At 35.6% G+C, this 19,943-nt stretch overlaps 1 long non-coding RNA gene across 1 annotated transcript; it reads right to left on the minus strand.

The window, feature by feature from the left end:
* Nucleotides 1-11,399: 11,399 nt before the first annotated feature.
* On the minus strand, nucleotides 11,400-12,975 carry LOC113281173. Its single transcript, XR_003325956.1, has 2 exons — nucleotides 12,676-12,975; nucleotides 11,400-12,547 (listed from the first exon to the last, which is right to left on the minus strand). It is a non-coding gene; the product is annotated as an uncharacterized LOC113281173 (long non-coding RNA).
* Nucleotides 12,976-19,943: the final 6,968 nt, after the last annotated feature.

Consider the following 19,943-nt stretch of genomic DNA (forward strand, 5'->3'; position numbering starts at 1 on the left):
CAACAACTCTACCAGTGATTCAACCTTCATCTCTACCAGCAACATCTGCATCTTACTAAAGAACTAAATTCTCTAACTCAAGAACCTTAATTCCAAATTGAAGAAGAACAGGGTAAACTCTAATTTTCTAAGAAATTAAAATTAAACCTCATATTATAATATATGCCTCGATTAACAACAAACCCATGAAATAATTCACCAAGAAAAAACTCAATTTCATAAAAGAAATCAATCAAAACCGAAACCCTAAATTTACCTGTTTTATGATTAATCACCGGAACAGCTTCAAAACTTCAATTAAACACCAACCCTCATAATATTCATCTATCAATAGTCCAATTAACCCATCGATTAACCTTAGAACTCGAAATCAAACCCAAAACCCTAATTTCAACTACAACGGCATCAGTTTCTTCTTCTCTCGAGTTCAATCAACTTCAGTTCTAACATCATCTTCTTCAGTTTATCCTACTACTTAACTTTCTATGATTATCTCACACAAAAACAACTCAGTTCTTCTGAACTGAGATCGACAAAGAGAAGGAGAGGAAAACAGAGAAGAAGAAGAAAATAGAAGAAAAAAGAAATAAAAAGATATAAAAAGAATAAGAGAAAAGACTTCTGTTAAACACGTGGGGTGGTGATGAGGCAACAAAAATTATAAAGGCACCCATTTAATTGATAAGGGCAGCCAGGCGGTTTAGATATAAAATGGTTATTTCCCCTTCATACTAATCCATTGATATCTTCTTCGTCCGGTGTCTGAATGACACGTTCGATTAGTCCAAGGCGCATAACTCTTCAAGACCTATCCAGTGATTCTAGTTTCGTATCTAGATCGTTGTTAGATTAACTTTCTATTAATTACGTTCGTCTCTAATTAATCGAGTCATTAGCGGCTTAGTCGTCTCTTGACTGGTCTAATAACGAGCTTGAGGCTCGTTACATTCTCCCCACCTTATATCATTTCGTCCTCGAAAATCGATCCACCATATAGTCTTCAAGAACTCCCCACCTTATAGAGAATTAATATCTCTCGACTAAATGCAAGTATTGATCATACTTACAGATGCGCAAAAATTAACTCATTTCAAATGAGTCCAAAACATCATGAAATGAAACACAAGCCTGCATGTCTTTCTACAACTAGAATTTGTGGCTCTAGGTTCACTACATCAATTTCTATTCATAAGATAATAATCTCTAAGCTCACTATGATGAACTAAATTCTAACAAAAAGGAATGTCTAAGTTCTCCGGGTTAAAATTTACAGTCTAACATTTATCAATTTATTAATTTTACGTAGTTCCATATTTGTTATACATTTATTCATATAGCTAATCCAAATTTATTTTCACGTAAATCTATAATATTTGATATTTGAACTTACTATTATACTATACATAAATTTTCCAAATATTATTATCTACTATAAATTTTCTATTAACAAAATTATCGAAATACTATTATCAGTAGTGTTATTGTTTTCTATATCTTTATTATTATCGTTATTAGTTTGTTTATAGTCTCGTTGATACACTAAGTATTAATTTCTAAGTATGACTATAATTGATTTTACCTAATCATATCGAGCCTGTGTACTATATATACCACACTAAATATTAGCGTTGGTAACTTAATATTATTTCAATTTGAGTCTGCATAAAATTATAATGTATCCTAATAGTATTTAATATATAGTATCTTATTAATATACAAATTTATTTTTCCTTTACGTCTAACATTATATTGAGCATCTGAATACTATTATTACTTCTTCATATGTGTTTTAGTGATATACTAAATTAGTTATTAGACTAAAGATAATTAAGGTATAAGATTACTAAGTAATTTAATCTTTTTATTTTATGCAATATATTCACACGTTCTTAAGTCGTATCCAATTAAGTCTTATATTATCTATCTGGTTTCAATGCACACGAAAGTATTTCTAATTTTATTTTATTTACAAAATCTGACCGTAGATAATTATTAATAATTCTACGTAGCTACATGACTCTAATTATTAATTTCATCGTTATACACATACTAATAAGATTTTTAATTAGATAAAGTTCAGTACAATACTATAAGATAAGTGTCAATATTACTTTTGTTATGCTTATTAGTGATCCTATTATCATTTATTATTATTAACACTAGTGGTCGAACTATTATCTTAATTACCTTTACAATTTAACTTCATTTCTAATTCAATAGATTAATAGTTCTAATTTATGAGAAAAGGTACTCTATCGGTTTCTAAATAAAATTTGGGATCTAACAGTTCACTAATAGAATAAAGTCCTCCTAATATGAATGGTAATGCATGCTTGTAGTTGGCCTGTCCAGGTTAGCAAGACCCGACGATGGTTTCCTACGAATAAAGACAACACAAATACATCATAATTTCAAACCTCACTATTCTCCTGTGCTAGATTAATTAAGTGTTAGATAACTGAGACTAACTAATCTCTGATTCTCTATTAAATTTTCTAACTATAATGTAACTGGTTTCAACCTACAATTTTTACTTCATACTTTATATAGTAACATACATGCACAACACAAGGAATAAACAAAACAACATGTTACACAAAACAATCAATCAATTCAATTCAAAAATATTTTAGTTCTTGATTGTTTTTAGTGATTAAGATTTATCTCACAAACCCAACCCAGTTCTAAACTAATCTCGTTTACTAACTGGCACTGTGATAGACGCATTTATGTGTCTAATATAGCCCAATTGTATACATTGTTAGTACCCATTTTTGTACTTATTATGTTGTTTTATTTATTTGTAGGAGTTTTTGGAAAAATAAAGTTTTGTGGCGAAATTGGCTAAAGATGCGGCGTCCGGAGCTCCATTGAGGTGTACCGGAAGTACCCTGGAAATGTTCCGGAGGAACCCCGAAAAAGTGCGGAAAATATCCCGGAAGAATTGCTAAAGGCACCCCTTTGGTTGGATAAGGGCACCCCATGGCTATTTACACCCCAAAAATGATATTTCCACCCAAATTTCTAAGGGGACACCACTGTTTTCTAAGGGGACACCATATTCACGAGTCAAAAAAATGAATTTGGCGGGAAGAAAACATGCAGACGCTGGTGAAGTTTGGTCGGATTGTTGGAGGAATTCTAGCGAGATTCAATCGCTGGAAATTATTGGGTTAAGGCTGTTAAGGCTAAACAGGCCGAATGCAAATGATTTTAGCGATCAAGTTGGGCTGAAATGACCGAGAGAGAAGATCAAAGTCCAAACAGGGGATAGCAATATTTTTGGAAACAGAAAGAGAATATCGAATTCTCTGTTGGGTTTGTGGAAGATACTCGAGTAAAGAGGGAATATATGGTACCTATATCGAATCCTAGAAGATTGAAACGAAATATCTGCCATTAATGCGTGAACAGAGTCCACAGGGAAAGAAACATCGAATATGGCTGTGAAGAATATTGGAAGATATTCGGGATTAAATCAAGGATATTTTGAAGGTTGTTGGGTATAAATAGGCTCTATGGATCGACTAGAAGGGGTGTCGAGAGTAGGGAGGAGAGGAGAGAAGGATGCAGAGGGAGAATCACCATTTTTCTCTGCTGCTGCTGCTGCCAATGATGAAGAGGAAGAACATGAAGAACGGACTAGCAGAAGCAGTCTTTTATCAACAGTGAAACGACTCGCAAGCGTGGGTCGCATCACAGTCTAAACAGTAGCAGCACTTGCCATTTATCGTTCATTCTGAGACGCTTTTTGTGCGTCGCAGATTACAGTTTACACCATTTTCTCTTCTTCTCATCATTTGTAAATCATTTTTGAGCCATAATAAATTATTTTGAGAGCATTTATACTATGATGAGCTAATTCCCTCGTAACCAAGGCAATGGAGGAAGCTATTCATGCAACATAAATGGGTAACTGTTTCATTTAATTATATAATTCACCTAATCGCTGCTTTTGCGGAGTTTTAAATTGTTTGAATGATTGTCTTAATTATTTGTTATTCAGTTTGATAGGTTATGCTTGGTTTAATCTCTTGATAATCTATGCTTAAGGTTTACAAATAATGTTTGAGAATTTGTATGATTGATAGTGAATTAAAGATAAAAGAGGACTTAAGAATTTAATAGAGTTTTGAAATATTTATCATAATTTTGCGTAGTAGTGGAATCTAGTGTCTTGGTTACCTCTCGCCCAAATTGTTAATATTTTGTATAATTATTTATTTTCTAAAAAAAATTATCCTTCACAAGTCCGAGAGTTTGAACCTCATTACTACAACCACGAAAAATATCTTTAATCATTTTGGCGCCGCCGACGCGGATTTGTGCTTAGGTAGAATTTTTTTTTTTTGGTTTATTATTTATTTTTTTAGAATTGTTTGTTCCTTTTTACGTTTCTTTTTGTCTTTATTTTGCAGGTTCAAAGTGAAAACTAAGGACTTGGAGAGGAAAAAGCTTAAAGCGAAAAGCGAAAAGAGAAGAAAAAAAAAGGACAATTTTAGGATTTAATTTTTAATTTTTAATTTTTTTTAGAGTGTGTGAGGAAAACTGTAATTTTTTTTTTATTTATTTATTTTGGACTTTGGACTTTATTTTTTTAACCCTACAGAAGGGTATTATTATAAAAAAAAATTATTATATAAACTGTGTGCAGGGAAGGACGGTGATTACAATATCACCTCGGCCCCTCGGGTTCGTACATGGCATAGGAGTCGTGGCCCGAGTCGACGACAACGGTTCATCCCCCGTCTGGTACGGGAGGTAAGTCCAATCGAAACACTCGCGAATCCCCTGCAAGCGAGTTACTGTCTGCCTTAAGGTGATAATTGTTTGAGGACGAACCGGACTGTCTTTATTTTCCTAGTAAAGGGCAAGGCCTAGCCTAAACAAGATAAGGGTTCGGATTTCATCACCGCTCCCTTCTTGTCCGCCTTAGATAAACGAAACCTAACGCGAACCCAAGCTTAAAATTTGGAATAGAACGAGACCGATAGAGTAACGAGCTTAATAGGAAACTCGTTCGAAAAATATTGGTTGCTCTTTAAGCACACTCCAAAGTTCATGATGGTTTCTGTGAGTTGAATGCGTGACTGCGCCGCCTTGTGATAGCGGTGAGGCCTTGGGTATCAAAGCTCCACTGAGCTTCCCTCGTCTCAATTCAACTTACTTTGACTCGGATTGATTCCAGAGGGGTTTGCTCAAATTGCAACGAATTCCCTTTCGAAAGATAGAAGATGGTCTAGAAACAATCTAAGTGGAGCCATCATGCTTTTTGTTTGCTAGGAATCTTTAGGTTTGTTTTGGTGGAGTCGAGTCGGCCTTGTTTGTGATTGTATAGAATCCCTCTGTAGTTTATATTTCTTCGGTGATGAATCCTTTTGAGGAGACGCCACCTGCGATGACGTTGCGAGAATATATGTTTAGAAATTCTCGTTATCAAGAGACGTCTTCGGAAATGACTCTTGGTGAATATATGCGTGGGCAGCGATATATGGATACTCCAACTTTTATTGAGGAATCACCTCTAACGATCAATGAGAAATATTATAAACATAGACCATGTAGTTGGGAACAAAGCTTGAGAATTCGTGAATATCAAAAATTATATTGTGATGATGATGAGGAGGAGGATGGTGATGATGATTATAATGATATTTCTAGTTCAAATCCAAATAATTTTAATAATTATTTACCTATTCAAAAGGACGAGGATTTGACTAGAAATACCCCCGTTTTAGACGATGATTACGAAACCGATGATGGTTTAGAGGAACCAGTTTATCTTGAGAGTACTGTTTTCGAGTCAAACGATTTAGAAACAATAGTCTTAGAAGAACTCGTAGAGATCAGTGGGGATGAACCTGACTTAGAAAAATCAATCGCCCACTTTCAGGAATCTGATGACCTAGAAATTAGGGAGATTATGACCAGTCTACCTAGAGACGCCGAAAACTCTAAGTTTGGGGGTGATTATGATTCTCCATGTTCTTTAACTCTTAAAAATATCCCTCACTTGGGACTTGACATCAATGCCTCACCCATCTTACGAGACTATCTTCGTACTCGTTTTCCAGAACCTAATGATATCCAACAAGAGTCTCAACTGTTAGAAACCCATTCTCTGGTTGATGTGGTTAACCCAGGCAATAATACCAAGATTGATTTTGTTTTCCCACCAAATAGTTTTCTTCCAAATGTGGGAACATATAGATTTCAAATGTGTCGAATATTAAGTTGTGAGACTAAACCTAAATGCTTTAGGAAATTAGAATCGACACATTTGCTTAAGGATGACCACTATTCTCATTGTGGTCAATTATGTAAGTCATATCTGATTGACTTAGAGGATCCGCAATTATTTAGGTTATTACTTCGTGATTCTAAGTTCTTATTTGAGTTTTTCCAGACTCTAGGACCTAGTAATTTAGATCCAATCTATGAGGAAATGCATCCAAGAAAAATATTTCATTTAGACCCTTTCATAGAACCTGAACCTGAACCACAATTAGATATAAATATCTTAATCAGGAAACTAGGTAAGGGCACGCTAGTCTTGTTCATTTTCTTGGTTCACTGCAATTTCCTGTTGTCATCTCTTTTTGGTTTTAAAGACCCGCAGTTATTCCGGCTACTGTTATACGGTTCGAGTTGACTAAACCTTTTCTAAGTCTGGCTGAAGACTTTAAACTTAGCACTTTTTGGGAGGTAACCCAATCTCATGCAACACGGTAATATCCTTCCTTAACTCTTTTGCTTCAAATAGTAACCGTTTCTCCTTGTTCATGCTTTTAATTTCATCTTTAGAACATTGAGGACAATGTTAGATTTAAGTTTGGGGGTATGGGAAAATCTTTTAGTTGCAATAAATAAACTCCAGAGCCTAGAAATTTACGCCTATTAAGGATAGCACTAACCAATCTAAGTAGATGGAAACATTTTTGTTTTAGGAGCTGAGGAACCAATCTGACTAGATGGAAACATCTATAGAGTCTATTCATAAAAGCACAGAGCTCAGGTGTTAGAATTAACATGATAGTTTCGCCATATCTCGTCGTGTCCTTTTCACTTTCTATTTTTAGTTTTCTTTTGTTTCAAGTGATTTGGTGGGGCACACGATTCAAGTTGTTACCACTGCTAGGGTAAAATAGAGTGACTGAGTATTGAAAAAAAAACGAAAAAAAAAAAAGTTATGAAAAAAAAAAGATAAATAAAAAAAAAAAGTTTTAGACCAGACCATTTGACCAAACGGAATAAAATTCAATAAAGTCGACCACTGGTACCCTTGTATATGCCAGTTGTGTTGACCTAGAGTTAGGATTATTGACCACTGGTTCCCTTGTATATGCCAGTGTGTTAATATTAGTCAGACCGGTATCTCAGTCATTTAGGTTAGGTTCACCTTGGCAGAGGCCTTCAGACAGATATGGGAAACACCGTTCGCTTTTCAACCATCTACATTTTTCTTTTTCCATCTTCTTAATCTTTTCATGTGATTAGTCTGACTCCGAGTATGATGTCCATCGTGAAACTATCTTAGTAGAGCTCTGTCACTTATATGAATTTTAGTATGCTTGAGTGCAAACTCGTATACAACAATTGGAATTTCGCGTCAGGGTACTTCCTCCTGTAATTAATAAGTATGCCAACCAAGGAGGTTCTTTAGTGCTTTCCAAGATTTTTCATAGATAGCTAGGGTCTGGAGTATTGGTTTTTGTGGGTACACCTCTGATAAACCCACCCGAGATTAACTCGGTCACTTTTCAAGAATAAAATTTGCTCGAGGACTAGCAAATAATAAGTTTGGGGGTATTTGATAGACGCATTTATGTGTCTAATATATTCCAATTGTATACATTCTTAGTACCCATTTTTGTACTTATTATGTTGTTTTATTTATTTGTAGGAGTTTTTGGAAAAATAAAGTTTTGTGGCGAAATTGGCTAAAGATGCGGCGTCCGGAGCTCCGTTGAGGTGTACCGGAAGTACCCTGGAAATGTCCCGGAGGAACCCCGAAAAAGTGCGGAAAATATCCCGGAAGAATTGCTAAAGGCACCCCTTTGGTTGGATAAGGGCACCCCATGGCTATTTACACCCCAAAAATGAAATTTCCACCCAAATTTCTAAGCGGACACCACTGTTTACTAAGGGGACACCATATTCACGATTCAAAAAAATGAATTTGGCGGGAAGAAAACATGCAGACGCTGGTGAAGTTTGGTCGGATTGTTGGAGGAATTCTAGCGAGATTCAATCGCTGGAAATTATTGGGTTAAGCCTGTTAAGGCTAAACAGGCCGAATGCAAATGATTTTAGCGATCAAGTTGGGCTGAAATGACCGGGAGAGAAGATCAAAGTCCAAACAGGGGATATCAATATTTTTGGAAACAGAAAGAGAATATCGAATTCTCTGTTGGGTTTGTGGAAGATACTCGAGTAAAGAGGGAATATATGGTACCTATATCGAATCCTAGAAGATTGAAACGAAATATCTGCCATTAATACGTGAACAGAGTCCACAGGGAAAGAAACATCGAATATGGCTGTGAAGAATATTGGAAGATATTCGGGATTAAATCAAGGATATTTTGAAGGTTGTTGGGTATAAATAGGCTCTATGGGTCGACTAAAAGGGGTGTCGAGAGTTGGGAGGAGAGGAGAGAAGGCTGCAGAGGGAGAATCACCATTTTTCTCTGCTGCTGCTGCTGCCATTGATGAAGAGGAAGAACATGAAGAACGGACTAGCAGAAGCAGTCTTTTATCAACAGTGAAACGACTCGCAAGCGTGGGTCGCATCACAGTCTAAACAGTAGCAGCACTTGCCATTTATCGTTCATTCTGAGACGCTTTTTGTGCGTCGCAGATTACAGTTTACACCATTTTCTCTTCTTCTCATCATTTGTAAATCATTTTTGAGCCATAATAAATTATTTTGAGAGCATTTATACTATGATGAGATAATTCCCTCGTAACCAAGGCAATGGAGGAAGCTATTCACGCAACATAAATGGGTAACTATTTCATTTAATTATATAATTCACCTAGTCGCTGCTTTTGCGGAGTTTTAAATTGTTTGAATGATTGTCTTAATTATTTGTTGTTCAGTTTGATAGGTTATGCTTGGTTTAATCTCTTGATAATCTATGCTTAAGGTTTACAAATAATGTTTGAAAATTTGTATGATTGATAGTGAATTAAAGATAAAAGAGGACTTAAGAATTGAATAGAGTTTTGAAATATTTATCATAATTTTGTGTAGTAGTGGAATCTAGTGTCTTGGTTACCTCTCGCCCAAATTGTTAATATTTTGTATAATTATTTATTTTCTAAAAAAAATTATCCTTCACAAGTCCGAGAGTTTGAACCTCATTACTACAACCACGAAAAATATCTTTAATCACACTGGCTAATCCTATTGTCACCCATGTAAGATCTAATAGTGAGCTCTGATACCAACCTGTGACGCCCCAACCTAGTCACCTACTTAGCTGATAGGATTATAACCTATTTGAGGCACCAAATCTAGATTATCGATTTTAAGAATCATAATTACATAAAGTGCTAATAGAAAAACTCAAACTCTCGGATATTATATAAATGAAAGTCTCTCGAGTGGTATGAATATAATAACGTGTTGTTTACAGAGAAATAGTACATACATAAAAGATAAATATACATCTCCGGATCGCTAAAACTTTACGCTACGAAAACAGATATCTTCACGTGCACCTTTTCTTCTGATTACTGAAACTAACGTGGGAACTAATGAGCACATCATCCCAAAGGGTGCCCAAATGAAAACATATAGCTCTCAAGTAATCACTAACAACTATTATAAGCATAACAATTTGAGTACAAAAATCTAGGAAAATATTCAACACCTTTCGTACCAATCACAGATCTCATATAGATATAATAATAAAGTACAACACTTGCATAATTTCCCCAGATATATTCATTTATAATATTGCACATCTCGCTCTACTGAAGACACCAATAGGGTATAAAATAAAATGTAATAATACCACACATCTCGCGTTACTAGCTAATATTGCACATCTCGCGCTACTTGACTTAGCAAGAAGCTGTGGGGATACACAGACACTCCTTGCAGGGAAATTAGAAAACGCATATCACACCACATACCCATTCAATTAGACACAAATATGCTCTCAAAAAGTAAAAGCACATCATGCTCGCAGATAGAAAGAAAACTCAGTGATTACAAGAAGGTTACAGAGTTCCCACCTGAATTGATGACAAGCCACTCCTACTTTAAGATCCTCAATCCACTAGTTCATCCTTTAGATCGATCGTTGTTAATAAAGAGTAACGGTTAATCACACAAGCACTCTAAGAGATTATCCAAAAAGGCTCACACAAGACTCATAACATGATCTAATACATTTCTCAAATTATAAGCTAAGTGAACTATCTAATGGTTCTAAGCCCATTTATGGTTCTATACCTTTTCATTATCTATCTTTAACAGAACTAAGGTTTACTAATCTAATTAGATTGGTTATAGTCTATTAGATATGTCTTGCGAATATCTACAACTTTGTAGAAGGAACCAAAAGCTAACTCAGATCATAAGAGGTCCAAATCCTCAGACTAAGAAAACCTGACACTGAGCCCAAGCCACTAAGCTCGGCCCAATAACACAAGGCCTGGTCAAACTGGGTCAACTAACAGTCACTAACGGTCAACGAGGTCAACTAACAGTCAACATCTAGGGTTAAGTCAAAGTCCAAATTTTAGTCAAGTCAAATGGTCAATTGGTCCAAGATCAGGTCAACGAGTTAACTCACTGAGTCAAATCGGGTCAAGTCTGGTTACAGGGTCAACTCAGTCAGAAGACTGATTCAGGCAGATAAACTGACTCAGACAAGTCAGACTAGACTATCAACTGGCTAGGCTAGAACAAAAGGCCTGAGCCATTAGCCCATGCCACAAACTAAAGCATTAAACACAAACACATACACAACTCAGACTAATACTACATTCCTTCCTTGATTCAGTTCATTTACTAATATTATTATTTCTAATTTTAATTCCAATACACCAACATCTTGTTTGTTTGCAGCTGACTCGGCGTCTGGATCTGAGTCAACCTCTGACTCGGGCCGAGTCAGCAGTCAGACCGTTTGTTTTGCATTTTGAGTCAGATCTGACTCGACCAATGACTCAGACATAACCCCTGACTCGAACCCATTTGAGTCAGGTAACAAAATACCCCTGACTCACAGGACCAAACCACTGACTCGCGTTTTTTGAGTCAGATGAGTCAGATCTGACTCAAAACAAACATATTGAGTCAGATCCAGATGAGTCAGGTGATTTCACTCAGATCCAGATGACTCATATCCAGACGACTCAGATGATCCAGGAGTAAACAAACATAGTGCAACTCAACTTTAAATATACCCAAAACATCAGTTCAGCCTTCATATGTTCACAAAACATTCTTCAAAGTCTTCTGTCAGTTCAATAACAGTACCATAACCTCATTTCTGCTTCATTACCAACAAGCATTAACCCTGTAGATCAAACAAACCTAAACCACAACCATGTGCAGCTCCAATTCCACACACTGGCTTAATCTCATTACATTTCCTCTAAATTTCAACCACAGTTCTAATTGCAATAACACAATCAAGTCCTTGCTTTCAACTGAAGACACAAACAACTTCAAGCCTGCAATATTTGCAACCACATAACCCTTAATCCCCAACTTCATACTCAGTCATCAATCTGTGGAAAATAACATCACCTGCAACTTCAGATGCACCACTATTTCCAACTCGATACACAACCACCAACATCAGTTCACTACACGTGCAATCTCAATACACTAACAACTGAACAACATCACAACAGCAACATAAACATCTGCATTCACCAACACATTGAAAAAATCATCTCCAGTTCACTCCATAGCCTAAATCTTCAATATAGTTACACTGCCAAGCCATTACTTCATTGTAATTGTAGCTTCATATCCCTTGTATCTCCACAATACCACAGCAGCAACATCATCAACACCTCTTGCAACAATTTTTGTTCCAAACATCCTTCTCCCATATGTTATTTCTTTTCAATTTAAACTATCTCAACTGAGATCAATTCCTCTTTATCAGTTTAACACAATGAACATCAACAGAACATTTATGTTGTACATCTGCAATTCATTTCAAATTCATTGACTTCATGTGTTCATACCTGCATCTCTTATACATCTTCACTTCTTGAGTTCAGTACAAGTTCAATATTGTCATCTCAACAGCTCATGGATTGCGACTCTAACTTAACTCAGACTATCTAGCTAAGCATCATCACCTGCAGTTCAACCTAGAAATTCATAACTAAAACTTAAACACCATCCACACACCATTTCTCAGTTCATACATATATTCCCCGCAACAACAACTCTACCAGTGATTCAACCTTCATCTCTACCAGCAACATCTGCATCTTACTAAAGAACTAAATTCTCTAACTCAGGAACCTTAATTCCAAATTGAAGAAGAACGGGGTGAACTCTAATTTCCTAAGAAATTAAAATCAAACCTCATATTATAATCTGCGCCTCAATTAACAACAACCCATGAAATAATTCACCAAGAAAAAACTTAATTTCATAAAAGAAATCAATCAAAACTGAAACCCTAAATTTACCTGTTTTATGATTAATCACCAGAACAGCTTCAAAACTTCAATTAAACACCAACCCTCATAATCTTCATCTATCAATAGTCCAATTAACCCATCGATTCACCTTAGAACTCGAAATCAAACCCAAAACCCTAATTTCAACTACAACAACATCAGTTTCTTCTTCTCTCGAGTTCAACCAACTTCAGTTCTAACATCATCTTCTTCAATTTATCCCACTACCTAACTTTCTATGATTATCTCACACAAAAATAACTCAATTCTTCTGAACTGAGATCGACAAAGAGAAGGAGAGGAAAACAGAGAAGAAAAAGAAAATAGAAGAAAAAAAAAGAAGAAGAAATAAAAAGAATAAGAGAAAAGACTTCTCTTCGACACGTGGGGTGGTGATGAGGCAACAAAAATTATAAAGGCACCCATTGAATTGATAAGGGAAGCCATGAGGTTTAGATATAAAATGGTTATTTGCCCTTCATACTAAGCCATTGATATCTTCTTCGTCCGGTGTTTGAATGACACGTTCGAGTAGTCCAAGGTGCATAACTCTTCAAGACCTATCCAGTGATTCTAGTTTCGTATCTAGATCGTTGTTAGATTAACTTTCTATTAATTACGTTCGTCTCTAATTAATCGAGTCATTAGCGGCTTAGTCGTCTCTTGACTGGTCTAATAGCATTGACGAGCTTGAGGCTCGTTACAGTACAATTGCATAAAAGGAGTTACCTTATTAATAGTGATTTCATGAATTTCAATCTCATTATCAAAGGAGTTGCCACAGCACAATTACTTTAGAGACTGAACAATTGCTAAATTTTTTTTTACTTCGTTTAGTTTAGTCTCTTTAACTGCAGGAAGTTCTTTAAAAGTATAAAAGGTCGGAGGACTATGGACTATCCACCCCAGTGTGATTGAATTTTCTTTAACGATCACTTATAGATTTTTTTTCACTGCTTAAAAACACGAAAATACTAAGATCTTGGAATGTTATGACGAATAATAAGTAAACCAAGCACAAGTATAAGAATAAATTATAAGGTTCTCACAAGACACAAGATTCATAGTGGTTCAACAATATATAAAATGTGTATATATTTTCCACGTCCACGTCCACTTTGATCCGCACCAACTCAAATCCACTATGAAGAAACGATTACAACGTAAAACACCTTCATGTGAATCCTAGCAAAACCTTGGTTACACTGAAATAATTACGCGAGACGATCTCCTTGTCTTATATTCCTCACCAATTTGTACTCACCATGAAACCTTAACTTTCTCTAAAAAACCTATTACAAGAAATCTCTTTCAAATCTTAACCTCTCTATAAAGCCCAAAACCTATTTTAATAGGTTATAAACTTGGCCACCAAGAACATTAGTCAGTAAGAAAACCCCTTCCTAAAATACAACTAACCCAAAAATTGGAAATAAAAGACTCAACCAGTTCACGAACTAGTTCGAAAACTCATTCTAGAATAAATCGATAGGAACCTCTCTTTAAATGTCAGTTTGCAGGTTGTGTTATTCAATTCTCCATTGAGTCTCGAGTTAAAATCATGATTCCAATTCTGCAAAAGCATTAACCCGACATTCGACTTTATATCTTGAAGTAGGCTATGGAGTATGCCTTAGAGATTGTCGATGTCATATTTCTTATTCTCATAATAATCCCACGACTTGTGTTGTAAAGGGCTTATCCCAAACCCATGGCTACGAGTAATCTGAAACCTTAGTGTCGCTTGACTTCGATACTCACCGAGATGTAAAATATCAAGGAGGTTTGTCCATTGATTCCAATAAATAAAGGTAATATAAGGATGCCTGAATAAGTAATATCTATAGGGATTTAAATAAATATAGTTTTAAAATAATTGAAAACGCGGGGTATCAAATACACCACGAACTTTTTCTTAGGAAACCCGTGTGGACAGACTCGAATATAATTCCGAGAGTTCAACTTAATAAATCTTAATCAAGAAAGAATATTCAGAGTTATATTTCTATCTCTCACAATCAGAACGTTTACAGAAACAAGACCGTGAACCCGATTTCCGGGTGAGAGTACTTAGTGATTCATAAGATCAATTTCCAAGTATCAATCAAGTCGTATCTAAGAAACAAGGATGGATGTATCTACTTCGATTGACTAACGCACAACCTGTGATATTTCAATTATAAAGATACACAATAATGCGGAAAAGAAATAACACGGACACCAGAAGTTTTGTTAACGAGGAAACTGAAAAAGTGGGGGTCTAACAACCACACCCAATATTTCTCTTAGCAATCTATGGACAAACTCTAATATACTTCCAAGAGAATCAATAGACAGACAGACTCAATCTTAGAAAAATATATCCAAGAGTTATATCTCTATTTCTCAATTTAATACATAATCAAACAAATAGGAATTTGCGAGCTCGATTGGATATAAGAAATAACTTGGGAGGTATCAAAAACCAATATCCAAGTGTCAATCAATTTAATCAAAGGTTGGATTCACAATTGATTGAACTTACGCACAACCTGTGATATTTCAATTATGTAAACAAATATAATGCGGAAAAGAAATAATACATACACCATAGATTTTGTTAATCAGGAAAGCGCAAATGCAGAAAAAATCTGAGACCTAGTCCAGATTTGATCACCACACTGTATTAAGCCGTTACAGACACTAACCTACTCAAAGTTAACTTCGGTCTGGAATGCAGTTGAGCCGTAACCAATCTCACATTGATCAAGGTACAGTCGCATTCCTTACGCTTCTAGAACCATGCCGGATTCTGCGCACTTGATTCCCTTAGATGATCTCACCCACAACTAAGAGTTGCTACGACCCAAAGTCGAAGAATTGATAAACCAATTTGTCTCACACAGAAAAGTCTATTGAATAGATAAATCTGTCTCCCACAGATATACCTATGAGTTTTGTTCCGTCTTTTGATAAATCAAGGTGAACATGAACCAATTGATACACCGGACTTATAAACAACAACCAAGTAATATCAATCACCTCACAATAATCTTAACCGTATGGTAGAGAAACAAGATATTGTGGAATCACAAACGATGAGACGAAGATGTTTGTGCCTACTTTTTATCTTGCCTATCGGAGATTAAATCTCGAGCAAATCTCAGAGAACATAGTACTCAATCACGATAGAAAACAACAAGATCAGAACATGCAACTACATAGAAAATAGTTGTGTCTGTCATCACAATCCCAATGAAGTCTTCAAGTCGTTAACCTACTGGTTTTTGGAAAAACCTAAGGTTAAAGGAGAATCGACTCTAGTCGCAAATACTATCACACAGGAGATGTGGGGATTAGGTTTCCCAGTTTCTAGAGTTCTCTCTTATATAGTCTTCAAATCAGCGTTTGCAATCAATGTTACCTTGGTAACAAAGCATTAAATATTTACCATTAGATTAAAACCTGATTAGACTCAAGATAATATCTTTCAACCATTAGATCGAACTTAGCGTGTTACACACAAATGAAAAGTGACTTCATTTAGATATGAGTAACCGTACCTATTCGTGTACACCTTGTTGGCTCAATAATAGTTAACCGAATTTATCCATATGAACACTTTCATATCAACCATATTTATCTTAACCATAACTAGTTCAGATGACTCAAATGAAACTGGTTCTAGAGTTGTCCAGTTGTTTATATTCTCATAGATGTATACAAGACACATTGAAGCAAAATCGATTTTAATTCATTTCATGAATATTATAGCTGATAGACGCATTTATGTGTCTATTTTCATCTCTATTGTGTATCCCATTTTTGTACTTATTTCAGTATTTTATCTCTTTGTAGGTGTTTTTGGAGAAATAAGCTTTTGCGGCGAAATTGGCTCGAAAAGTTGTCAAAGGCACCTGGGAGGAAATTTTCTATTAGGACTCTTGCTTTGGATAGGGGGACACCCTTCTTCTTCACGTTTAAAACGGTTTTTGGCGGGAAAAATGCATGCAGACGCTGTTGATTTTGGATTGAATATTTGAACGAGTTTCAGGGTGATTCAACACTTGAAATCGATTGGGCTGGACTTGATAGAGCAAAACATGTTTAATATATGCGTTTGGATCGATCGAATTGGGATGGAATTGCCGGAAAAAGGAAACAGAGTAAAAAAGGAAACACGGTCCCTGTCGAGTTTGTTTTTGGAAATTCAAAGAGATTAAATGCAAGAAACTCTTTCCAAAGATACATATATATCTAAGGAAGAGTTTGAGATAAGTGGGAAAGCTCAGAAACGCGTAAAACAATTTCTGGAAGGAATTATTGCCGTGACTGCCAAGGAAGGAAAGAAGAGATTTCGAAGCGATTTGGGAGAGATTTAATCGCCCTGTGGTGTATAAATAGGTTTCCTAGGGTCTCAAGAAGGGGTGTCGAGAGTTTGGGGTCGAGAGGAGAGCACGGGAGGAGAGAATCGGAGATTACAGGAAGCCTGTCTCTGCTGCTGCTGCTGCTGAAGAAGAAGCGTTGCAACGAAGAACAGCGTCTCAAATTCGCAACAGTGCTACAATATTCTCTCTGTAACAGCTGAACAGCCACATTTATCTTCAGTTAGCCACACCTCCTGTAACAGTGAACTCTGTAACGCCAGTACGTCGTTGCATATTCACTGAATCATATCATCTCTTCAATAAAAACAACTTTTGAGCCATGATTTATTCTTTTGAGACTGTTTTTGATATGAGAAGCTAAACCCTAATACTGGGATGACGGAGGAAGCCCTATTTCACGCATGTGGTAATTCTAATAATTCTTTTATGACTATTTGCATTGATATTTAATTGATTTATGATTTTTATTGAATGAGTGTGATTTCGTTTGATGGTGTATGCTTGGTCTATGTATTTTTGATACATCATGCTTTTGATTTACAGTCATTGCTTTTCAAAAATCTGTTTTTGGCAAAGAACAAGAGTCTATATTTTTATTATTTGAACTATAATTGATTGGAATTATTATTTGAGTCGCATGAATGGAATTTGGTGGAATCCTGAGTCTCAGTACCTCTCGATACTGTGATAAACTTTTGTGAATATATTTTATTTATTTTTAGTGTTTTCTATTTTTGAGTCTAAAATCGAGTCTACACAAGTCTGAGTGAACGACAACCTTACTTACCACTTTAAAATTACATCAATTTTTGGCGCCGCCGACGCGGATTTGTATTAGGTTTTAGACTTTAGATTTATTTTATTTCTTTTAGAATTTTTGTTCTCTTTTACGCCTTTGGTATTTTTTGATTCTTTTCAGATTTCGAGCGAAGCTACAAGGAAAGAAAAAGTGCTATAAAAGGAAAGCATCGCCAAAGAAGGAAATAAAAGAGGAATCCGAAAGGAGTGAAGAAGAATATTTTGTATATAGTTATTTTGTTTTATTTTTAGAAACTGTAAATAGGGTTTTAGTTTTTGTAATTTTTCTTTTTATTTTTGGACACTTTTTGGACTGGACATTATTTTTAAAACCCTACGGAAGGGTTAAGATTAAATATAAACTGTTTGCAGGGAAGGACGACAGTTACGATACTGTCTCGGCCCCTCAGGTTCGTACACTGACATCGGAGTCGGTGGCCTGAGTCGACTTTAACGGTTCATCTCCCGTATGGTACGGGAGGTAAGACTTTATCCACCCACGAATCCCCTGTCAGTGGGTTTTATTTTGTGTGACAACTCACACCCCTGCAATAGAATGTCGAACTGGTATTACGATAGCCAATACAACGAATATCCGACTGAGTTTCAAAATGAACGTTACTACTTTGACCATAATGTGAATAGTGGTGGGGAACATCAGCCTTTTCAAGGTTATGGCTCATACCTTGATGAGCCCAATTACTATCCACAGACGCACCGGTCATACGAGAAAAATTCTTATATTTCTCCTTTAGAAGAGTCCCTCAGGAAATTAGAGGAGTCGACACTTAAGTTCGCTGAGATGAATAACTTAGTTTATGACAAAAGAGAACTTTCTATAGAGGAATCCTTCAAGCTGATAGCTGAGACGAACGAAAGAATTGCTCGAAATAATCTTAATTTTCAATACAATGTTTCCAATAATACCCTTGAAACTGAGGATAGTAATTTTCATAATCCAGATGACGAGGATAAAATTGGTAACACTACTTGTTTAGATGAGGTTCAACCATTTTCATGTTATTATAATGATGATTATGATGAGGATAGTGTTGATGAAGAATTTGAAATAAGTAGGCATAGCGATCAGGAATTTGTTACTCCAGTTGAGCTTAATAATAATATAATTTCTAGTTCAAATCCAAATAATTTTAATAATTATTCACCTATTCAAAAGGACGAGGATTTGATTAGAGATACTCCCGTAGACGATGTAGTATTTCCTTATGATTACGAAGCCAAAGATGGTCTAGAGGAACGAGTTTTTTCTGAGAATATTGTTTTAGAGTCTAGCGATTTAGAAACATTAATCTTAGACAAAGAAAGTGAACTCGTAGAGATGAGTGAGGATGAACCATACTTAGAAAAGAATCAATTGACCATTTTCAGGAATCTAATGACCTTGAAATTAGGGAAGTTGTGACTAGTCTTTCTAGAGACACTGAAAACTCTAAGTTTGGGGGTGATTATCAATAGCCACGGTTTGCAAAAGATTGCATTCCTTAATTTATAGATGTATTAGTTCATGAACAAACCGATTTTAGAACATAACCTCCTCAAGTATGCAAATGGGTACGCATACCTAAGTGGTCGGACTAAGTTTCGGTTCGCCAGTATGCGAACGGGTACGCATACCTTCCAAACTCAGTTAAATTTATGGAACTTCAAACTTACGCCAGTACACATACCGGTATGCATACTAAGTTCCCAGACTTTCATTAACCAACCAGTACGCATACTATATGGTTTCCGGACTTGGAATATCATGCAACAATTTAGCATACAAGTACACATATTGTGCTATATCCAATCATGGTTAATTGTTCAAAAATCCAATTTAAATCATTGAAACATTCTTGGAAGACGACAATAGTTGTCTCACACAAAATATTAGCTTTAAAGAAATTTTCAAGTGATTGAATGATCAATATGAACATTATGAGTCTACATCAAATGACTGTCTCACACAAATCATGTAAGATGCTACAAGGCGATTTTCACATGATTATCTTTTGAATTTCTTCAAGAATATAAGATGAACTTGGTTAAATCGAAAGGTTACCAACACATATTTCGAAAAATATGTAAGCGAGTTAAACTCAGCTCGAAATA

The sequence above is a fragment of the Papaver somniferum genome, chromosome 5, assembly GCF_003573695.1.
Source record: "Papaver somniferum cultivar HN1 chromosome 5, ASM357369v1, whole genome shotgun sequence".
In the NCBI taxonomy this organism is placed as follows: Eukaryota; Viridiplantae; Streptophyta; class Magnoliopsida; order Ranunculales; family Papaveraceae; genus Papaver; species Papaver somniferum.